The following is a 9,729-nucleotide window of genomic DNA, read 5'->3' as shown; positions in this document are numbered from 1 at the left end:
TTACCACTTGACTTTTGCAAGCAGTGTATGACTTTGTTCATTTCACCTCAGGGTGCCCAAATGGATTTTATCTTAAAAACAAAATCTTGGGTAATTTTGAATGTGGAAAGTGATACTCTAATAGTTACTCTAATGTGAATTTATTTGATTACTAGTGGGACTGGACATTTTCCCTCTTTTTTTCTGGTACAGAATAAAACTTCAGATAGAATTACAATTAGTTGGAGAGTTACACATTTTAGACTGGCTTTATGAATAAAATTTTTCATTTCTCAGCTCAGAGTCTGAGGTCTAGGAGGCAGGGACGTGGTGGCGGTATTGCCAGTGCTCACGGCCCTGGCACCCCCCCTCCCCTAGTTGGATTTCAGAGCCCGTGAGGACCACCACCTGCAGCACATCAGTGACTGGGAGATGACCTAAGACTTAGTTTTGGAATCAGACCCTTCTGACCATTTAAGGCCAGCACAAATTTTTCTGATCAAAGCTCAAACGGATGAGTGAGAAGAGAGGAAGAGCAATCATTTAAACGATGTATCTCCAGGGTCACTTACTAGAAAGTATAGCTCATGCTCAACAATATTTCTAGATCACAGCCACAGCCAGCCAACCTAACCTTAGAACCCCAATATATTGTGTGACCTTAGCAATATATTACCACATAAAGAACAGAAATGCAAATAGATCCTTGGATAGTTTTGATGGCAATAACATCCACTCACAGGAGTAAAGCTTCCAGAGGAATATATTAAGCATGATCCTGAACACCAATTTATTTACTGATCTATTTGTATTCTTTTAGTGCCCACAGCTAACAGCTGACTGTGCAATAGTAACTTTGATTTCGTTAGAAAGGCTTTTAACTTATGCTCAGATCTACATTTGTCCCTCTAACTGGAAAAGAATAGCTTTGGGAGCCATTCTTTTGCCTCCAAGGTTTGGGACAATCAGGCTGTACGGAATGTGGACTACTGCCAGATCCTCAGGAATAAGATGGAAAGGCATTTTTTTGGAGCTACTTCAGTTTAATATTAATGTTCCTGCCAGTGTACTTTGACCTTTGCTCCTTAGCAGATGACAACCTGAATTTTCTATTTGCTCCTCTTAGCAAAGAAAGAGCACAGAACCTAGAGGCCATTTCTAGATTGTGTGAAGACAAATACAAAGACCGCGTAGAGCTGCTGTAAGAAGGTCTTTCAGTGCTGACAATTTCACTGGTATTCAGCGCTCTAATACCATCCTCTCTTGAGGGACAAATGAGGCTTCGTAGCATCCTGAGCCCCTCACCTATGAGGACTGAAGAAATATCATCACTCCTGCTCAAAAACCAGAAAAATGAGCATTTTCATCTAAAAGTCAGACATTGAATTCAACAGACTCATGGACAGCAAGGACTATGCTCATAGGAAAGAATGGGACCTTGTCCATGAAACACACTCCTTGTCCTTTTCAATGTAAACAGAGTTACATCTTAAAGGCAAAAGCTCCAACCCACACACAGATACCTACTTATGATGCAGGCTGATAGCTGTCAGCCATGTGAGGTGTTCTTTTTTAATTGAAGTTTAAACTTTTAGACTTTAAAGACACTATACAACTTTTATGTCTTTCCTATTTTTCCTTTAGAACCAATGCAATATTACCATTAAAACATGGGACTCCTAACAACTCGTAAAGCCACTTAGGAACAGACTGTAGCATGTTAGGTATTGAAGGGTTCTTCCTCCCTTCTACATCATTGAAGTTTCTAGTCACCATTGGCAATCAGTTTAAACCAAACAGCTGTGAATAACACTTGTCATTCAACTTCTTTGCAAGCACCACTTATTAGCATATTAGCATATTTGGGATAATAAGAGAAAGAATCAATCATTGATTTTCTACTTCTGTGGGGTCCATGCTGCATATCTTAAGAACTATAATGGTGTTTCTCATTTTCTGATGATTTTCTTTGTTAAATAAATGCATCAAAAGATATTTTTTATAATTCCAACCAACATGGTAGTCCAGTGATAACAAGCAGGTAATGGAGAGAAGGTGACCTGAGAGTCTTGGTGCAATTTCAAGCTTTGATGCACTTGGGCCCCCTGAGGCCCTGCTCAGAAGTGTAGGTGCTGTGGACTTGCTGAGCATCATTTGAAAGTTTAACTAAACTTCTCTTGAACTTATTTAGTTTTGTAGGTTTTGGATAGTGGGCTTCTTATATTGTTTTTTCTTTGTTTCAGCCCTTTAAAGATAGCAGATATTGGCTGAAACAAACAAACAAAATGTTTAACTTAAAGTGGGGGCTGAAGCAAGAAATTAAAAGTAAAAGCTTAATATTTGAAATTTGCCGGACTCGATAAGTTTAAAAGAAATTTGGACTTTCAAATGATGTTTTTATGAATTTGTAGCATTTTACTAGTACCAGAGCTTAAGTTGCACTAAGACTTTAGGGGGATACCTTGTATCTTCATAGAAATAATCTCCTCTTTTAAAAATAGTTTTGTGGGTTTTCTGTTTGTATGTTTGTTTCTTCAGGGCTGTGCTATATACCTGCCTTGATCACCAAACTTTCTTTCTTCTAGATTTGATAAAGGAAGATTATAAGAAGCAGTGTTAATTCACATGTAATAAGTGAAAAGGCATTGGACTCTAATAGTAATATGAAAGTAGGTGAATGAACCAGCTTTTCTATCCCACATGTTTACCTGGTTGTAAGTGTCCCATTTAAGTCTTGCTTCCTAAGAGGAAACATGCATGTTAGGAACAAACCCTTACCTCAGGCTATAAAGGGCAGGAAGTTAAGTAATCAATCTTTTAGAAAATTGGTAAAATGTCACCTAAATTTCAAATATTTTTTTAATTAATATTCTCAACTATGTGAAATATTTCTCCTAGCTTCTCAAATGTATTCCTAGAAATTTTGTCTATAAACAAAGCATTTCAGGGCCAAGGAATACTTTCTCGCAATATAGCAAGGCTTCACACTGTATTAAATGCTGCAGGTTCCACCATTTTTAAAGGAGAGAAGCATAAACAATAAATAATGGTACATAAAATATTACAGTCTACCACCATAAAAAACATTGTTTATAAAGTTCAGAGTTTGGAGATTCAAGTATTGATTGAAGTTTTATTTTGAAAAGAATGCTACAACTTATGTGTATTTTCTTTTTCATGTTTATTTAAAAGAAAAGCTAATAAACTCTATTTTAATAAAAATAACTTTTTATTTCTGTCATCATTATATATCATAATTGAATATTAATTATAACCATCACTTACTTGGTATTCTGGTACATATTTCTTTTAAGTGATTCAGCATGACAAAGCATGTAACCATAAACTCAGTCTCTTAGAAAAATATGTCAGATAGTATTCTCTGTGGTTCCCAAGGACAGATTTAGTGTACAATTCCATAATTCAGGATCACTGAACAAAAACATTTTATTCTCTTGACAAAGATTAACTGTTCCAGCTACAGCTGTAGATGTGGTCATAGTCTCAAATGAGTCAGCCATGCTCCTGTGCGCAGGGGGCTCACAATTCTAGCCCAGGGAATAGATGACTAAAAAGTCAACACACAAATAAATAAAATCATACAGAATGTGAAGTGCTAACAGAAATCAAGCAAGAAGCTATTGAGCCGGAGAGTAGCAGAAAAGAACCCACTTTCCTAGTTTGGGTAGGATGCCCAGGAGACGCTTCTCTGAGGTGACATTTAAGTTAACACTGAAAGAAGTGTGGTGACCCTGATAGTGGGAGGGAGTTCAGGGGCACAGAGACAGGCAATGGCCAGATCACTGGGGCCTTACAGGCCCTGGCAAGGTTGCATTTTATTCAGAATTTAGTGGGAAAGTCATTGAAGTGTTTCAGGGAAGGGATTGATGTGATCCTAAGTCTATGTACAGACAATCATGCTTTGTCACCCAGGTAAAGAGCTGCTGCAGCTGCACAGATGAAAGAGAATGTTGGCCTGGGGTAAGAAGCTGAAGATGGAAGGAGGGCTAACCCTCTCAACTCAGTCCACATAATGGAGTCACGTGCACATCAATGTAACTTAACTCTGCTGATTTTAAACCCCACCCTATTCACACACCCAACCCCAATAGGACTGTCTCCTTTTAAGAGAGCAATGTGAGAGCAGCTCTTTAGAGTCACAAAAGGAAATGCCAGTTTGAAGCAGTGGCCAGGCTCTATAATGTCTCCAACACTGTAGTGTGTGTCTGATCGAGCAGGATTGAGATCCAAATCCCAGCATTACTGAGTCCCCACCAAGTGCCAGAGCCTGCTCTAGGAGCTTCACATATATCCTGCTTCACTTGCTGTGGTAGAAAATAAAGCCATACTTAAGTTATTAAACAAGTACATAAAATATGAGCTTTCATTCTTATTGTGAGAAGGCCATTGTCATCCTCTGAGCTCTCCTTTCCTTGAAAAGTGGGCCCCTCAGGTGCTTACTTAATCCAATGGCAGGCCTGTTTACTTCTGTTGTGCAGAAGAGAGATTGAGAAGTCTGATTTGACTGCCTAAGTGTCCAATCTCTGCTCTGGTGAGGGTGGTACAGAAAAAAGGAAGTTCAGCTCTCGGGTCAAGGGGTTGAAGGCCTAACCACTACAGACAGCTGCACAGATTAGTGGGAGGTTGGTGAACCCTGGTTAGCACTGGTCACTCCACAATACAGGAGACTGGGTTCCCAGTTACAACTCGAGTAACAGATATTTCCATTCACATTTAATCAACTATTTATCTTATGAAACCTCAAAGGTGGTGAATCAGGACAGAGTGCAACATCATGGCTCTGTTCCCAACTGGCCTTCCCCTAAGACAAGATTGGCCCTGGTCTTGGGCCTGGCTTACTGGCCCAGCATTTCACTCCATCACCATCACCACCATCCTGGTGAATTCCTTCTTGAGGGCCATCATTCATTGCCCATTTCTGACCACTCAGCTTAGCTAGGACCATCCCAGCACATCAGAAGAGTTATAATAATTTGAAAACCCACAGGGAAGGAGTCTGGATTTCTGATTTACCAGGGAAATCCTTGGTGCCTTTGCATACTTGCCCACCTCCTCTCCAGCAGCCTTCACATTCCATCCCGTTTGCTGATGGCAAGACAGAGCCCCCTGCCTTAGCCAAACGAAAAAGGACTGTTCAGCCCAACTGCTCCAGATTCAGGGGCCTACCTGCCTTACAGCCACACATCTAAAAGGGGTATAAGTAATATCAGTTATATTTATGAAAATATTTATATTTATAAAAGTTACAGCGTGGTGACCAAAAAGCCAGGTATGATTCCCAGATCTCTGGCTTTGCTGACTGAAGGATGATAACATTGATTATAACAGGGATTTCTGGAAAGAATCAGATTTACAAGAAAGATCTCTATTTTGGATATTTAAAAGTATGCAGTGGTTTTTAAAAATAGTCAGGTGGAAGCTCTGGATGTCAAGTTCAGAAAAGAGTTGAGGTTGAGATTTGGGAATGATTGACTCTGTGGTAGTTGAGTCACAAGTGTGATGTGATTGGGAAGAAGGGACTGAGATGGAACCTGGGGAGCAGGACCATTTGGAATCAAGCCTTCCAAGGAAACTAAGTAGGAGCTCTCGGCCTTAGCCAAACGAAAAAGGACTGTTCAGCCCAACTGCTCCAGATTCTGGGGCCTACCTGCCTTACAGCCACACATCTAAAAGGGGTATAAGTAATATCAGTTATATTTATGAAAATATTTATATTTATAAAAGTTACAGCGTGGTGACCAAAAAGCCAGGTATGATTCCCAGATCTCTGGCTTTGCTGACTGAAGGATTATAACATTGATTATAACAGGGATTTCTGGAAAGAATCAGATTTACAAGAAAGATATCTATTTTGGATATTTAAAAGTATGCAGTGGTTTTTAAAAATAGTCAGGTGGAAGCTCTGGATGTCAAGTTCAGAAAAGAGTTGAGGTTGAGATTTGGGAATGATTGACTCTGTGGTAGTTGAGTCACAAGTGTGATGTGATTGGGAAGAAGGGACTGAGATGGAACCTGGGGAGCAGGACCATTTGGAATCAAGCCTTCCAAGGAAACTAAGTAGGAGCTCTCGGGGTAATAGGAAGAATTGTATTACAACCCAAAGGGAGAGAAGATTCAAGAAGGAGGAATTTGTTGAACAGTGTTCAAGGCAACAGAGATCAAGAAACACAAGGGTTGAAGTCAGGTTATGAATTTCTCAACTAGATAGAACCTATTCAGGTCTGTTTGGCATATTATTGACCAAGGTCATCTGAGCAGATTACATTTCCTTTCAACAATTTCTACTTGGAGTTGTATCATTACACTCTTATCAACACAGTATTGACAATTACCTAATAAGCAGTAATTGCTGTAATTTAGGTCTTTTCATCACATCTTACTTTGTTGATTTTATCAGAACCGAAAAAAGTCACTTTCTTCTTGATACAAACAAAATCTAGTAGCAACTATATTCTTTTTTTGCTTAATTTTTTTCCACCGCCATTTATATCCTCTTACACTTCCACCCACCACTCCCTGCCCCTGCAATCACCACACTGTTGTCTGTGTCAGTGAGTAGCTACTATATTCCCTTTTGGCTTTGCCACTTGACTTGGCATTGCCCGGTACAGCAGGGGTTCTTTTGAGTTCAGTATGTCTATTCATGTGTCAGGTGATGGCTCAATTCTCCCACTCTTTTTATTGAAATACTAGCAAAATTTATTTTGAACAATATGTTATGACAGTGTTTGGTCTCACTTAACTGGGCATAGTGTTTATATATTTAGTCCACTTCTTTTCTCTTTTCTGACATTATTAAAGTATTTCTACTTTGAGCAATGGGATCATAAGTAGAAATGCAAATACAGACAGTGAAATCAAGTGTCAGTACTTGATTAAAGGACAATTCAGAAAATGCTTATGTTAACACTTGTAGGTCATTGAACTGAAAACATAAAATGTCACAATCCTCCTGTAGAGCTTGCCCTGGAGATTGCACCTTGTTGACCCATGTTTCAGAAACACTGCCAGGAAGACTGTGACCAGTGAATGGCCACTCCTTCTTTCATGCCTAGATTTTATTTTCGATTTCAGAGTCCTTGAGAGAAGAAGGCTTAAGTGGTTAGCCTTCAAGGAGTAACAATAGTAGTGATAGTTACTGGTCTGTGATGACTTCCACAGACCTGGTTTTAGAATCCTTTTTACTCCTTTCATATGTTCCCATCTTTTCTTACCATATAAATGGAAATTTCTTTGATAATTAACTATGGGGGTATTAACTTTTGCTTCATCTACATTGCCCAGTACAATGACAGATTCCAACTGACAGTTGGTTAAGTCTTCTTTTATTTAATACATACTCAAGCAGTTAATATGATTTGGGGGGGGGGAGAGAAAAAGGCTTGCATAACAATTGTTATCACCATGGAGATATGCATCGAAATAAATTAAGGAGGCCTGGCTTTCTTCTTGTGGAAGAGTAGGCACGGCAAAGCCTGAAAGTATATCAGATACTAATTCTTACTGCCCATAAGAAAGAACATCTTCTAAAGCCTAAAGCCCTTTTATTTCTACGGACTTTCATGAGAAGTCCTGGTCTGGGGACAAGGAGGTCATTAAAGCTATTTACTGATATTTTCTTCTCTGTCTGAGCAACTGATAGGACTGAGCTTCTCCACATGGTCCTGTGACTTGCTGTGTGGCCAATCAAATGCGAGCAGAAGTGGCATATATCATTTCTAGGGAAACCTATAAAACTGGTGTCAGATCCACCACATTCTCCTCTCTCTGCCCCCATGCCAGCAATAATATTCAGATAATGGCTCCATTAATCTGTGTTCATGAGTGAAAGTGATAGACAGTAAAGCCCCCCATGACCATGGATAGACAGGTAGCTCAAGAGATAAATAAATCTTTGCTTTTTAGGGTATTGAGATTTGGGACATGATGTTGATCTTCTTGATTTTACAGGGGTTGAGCACCTGAAGTGGTCATTGTACAGTGAAGAGAGTTGACAAAAGGGTCTAAGCCAGCCAAAACATTTAGAAAGTGGGTTCAGCTAGCACTAACCCAGGTTATTTTAGTGATACAGTGTCTTACAATTCTCAAAAACATTTTGGTATAGATTATGTCACTTATTCTTCCTTGTGTTCTGGGGGCTAGTCAGACCTATACCTATTCCTTCCAGACCAAGTCTTCCTGGTTAGAGTCAGATGCTCTCATTGTCCCATCCTAATTTGAATATGTAGGAAACTGCACCTTGTTCATAATTGTATACCTGCTTTCCAATATCCATGCTCCACAGTTTCAGACTCATAGTAAGTACTTTTTAAATGATCATTTGAAGAAATTGAGAAGTGTGTTAAGTGACAATTCTGAAGTTACAAGCTGGTAAATAGTGATCAGGATTCAAATCTAACACTTAGCTGTCATTTACTGGGTGCTGAGGAAGAAAAAGCAGCCCTGACATCCAGGTGCTGGCCTGGGTGTTGCTATGAGCTCTTCTGGACTATCACCACGGTGTTCTGTAGAATAAAAACAATGTCATAGAATACCAACCAGACAAGGCCATTCTACGACCCTGATCCAGACAAAAGCAAGACCACTCCATAATCTTGTCTGAACATAGACAGAACCTGAACATTATCTAAACCACAAGATTGACCCAAAATGGCTATGGCTGCTGCTTCTTTATCAGTGATGGCTTTTGCCTCCGATGGGTCTTCACTCCTTCTAAATAAGATTTATTAAGGCACCCAGTCACAGAATTACCCCACGTCCTAATAGCATCCAATCCAAGGCAGGTTTTGCTTTCTTGAACTAGTCTCAAAATCACAAAACATAAACCCCATAATAAATTTTAAATATTTTATACTGTGGTACTCCATGGTTCCCCATGAATGCATTCCTCCATGCTACAAACTACCAGACATAAGAAACCCAACTCCGTCAGTCATGTGTGTTCCCCGTGGGCTCCAGGGTTGCGCGCATGCACTCGTGAGGGTTTCCTTACAACAATCCTGCAAGACCCCCACTCGACAGGTAGAGAAATGGAGGTTCACAGAGATGAAATAATTTGCCCAAGTTCGCACCCCGAGGAAGAGCCAGCCAACACATTTCAGATGAAGGCTGACCTGCCAGGAGCGCTCTCTCTCCTGCACCCGGGCCCGCGCCTCTCCCCCTCCTCTGCATTTCTTCTTGAAAGGTTCAGAGTGGGCCGGGTTGCGAACTTATGACATGAGGCCATAATGTATCAAAAGAGATTTTTATTTCAGGCACCTGGGTGCAGGTGGGCTGAGTCCGACTAAAAGGAGTCAGTGGAGAGTGCAGGGAGGGAAAGGTTTTTATTAACTTTTGCGGCTGCAAGCCGTTCTGCTGAGGTAAGGGTCGGGTCTGTCCTTGGCTCCTCCGGATGCCAGGTGTCTAGTGGTTATCTAGGCTGTGCAGGGTTCAAGGCTGCACGCTTTCTGCAAGATATCTGCTCAGCACAGTAAGTTTCCTCTGCCCCGTTTTATTCTCTTTAACCCTTTCACTTCTTAAGGCCCTTGCCCGGCGACTGAATGCTACGGGGAGGTGCAGGGCAAACGTGTGATTTTTGTAACAGATCCCCCGTGTGCTTCTGTGAAAAACGACACCAGACCCAGTCTTGCTCGGCGACCGCAGAGCCGGGAGTGCGCCCTCGGCGCCCCGAGCCCCCAGCCAAGTGGGCACAGCCCCAGGCCTCCAGCGCCAGCGCTCGAGCGACATCGT

General features: G+C 40.8%; 1 pseudogene; it reads left to right on the top strand.

Moving 5' to 3' along the window:
• The first annotated feature begins 387 nt into the window (after positions 1–387).
• On the top strand, positions 388–1,246 carry LOC102244864 (annotated as a pseudogene).
• Positions 1,247–9,729: the final 8,483 nt, after the last annotated feature.

This window comes from Myotis brandtii, unplaced genomic scaffold, assembly GCF_000412655.1.
Source record: "Myotis brandtii unplaced genomic scaffold, ASM41265v1 scaffold513, whole genome shotgun sequence".
NCBI lineage: Eukaryota > Metazoa > Chordata > Mammalia > Chiroptera > Vespertilionidae > Myotis > Myotis brandtii.
Note: the sequence above shows the minus strand (reverse complement) of the source record. Positions and strands in the feature narration are given on the sequence as shown.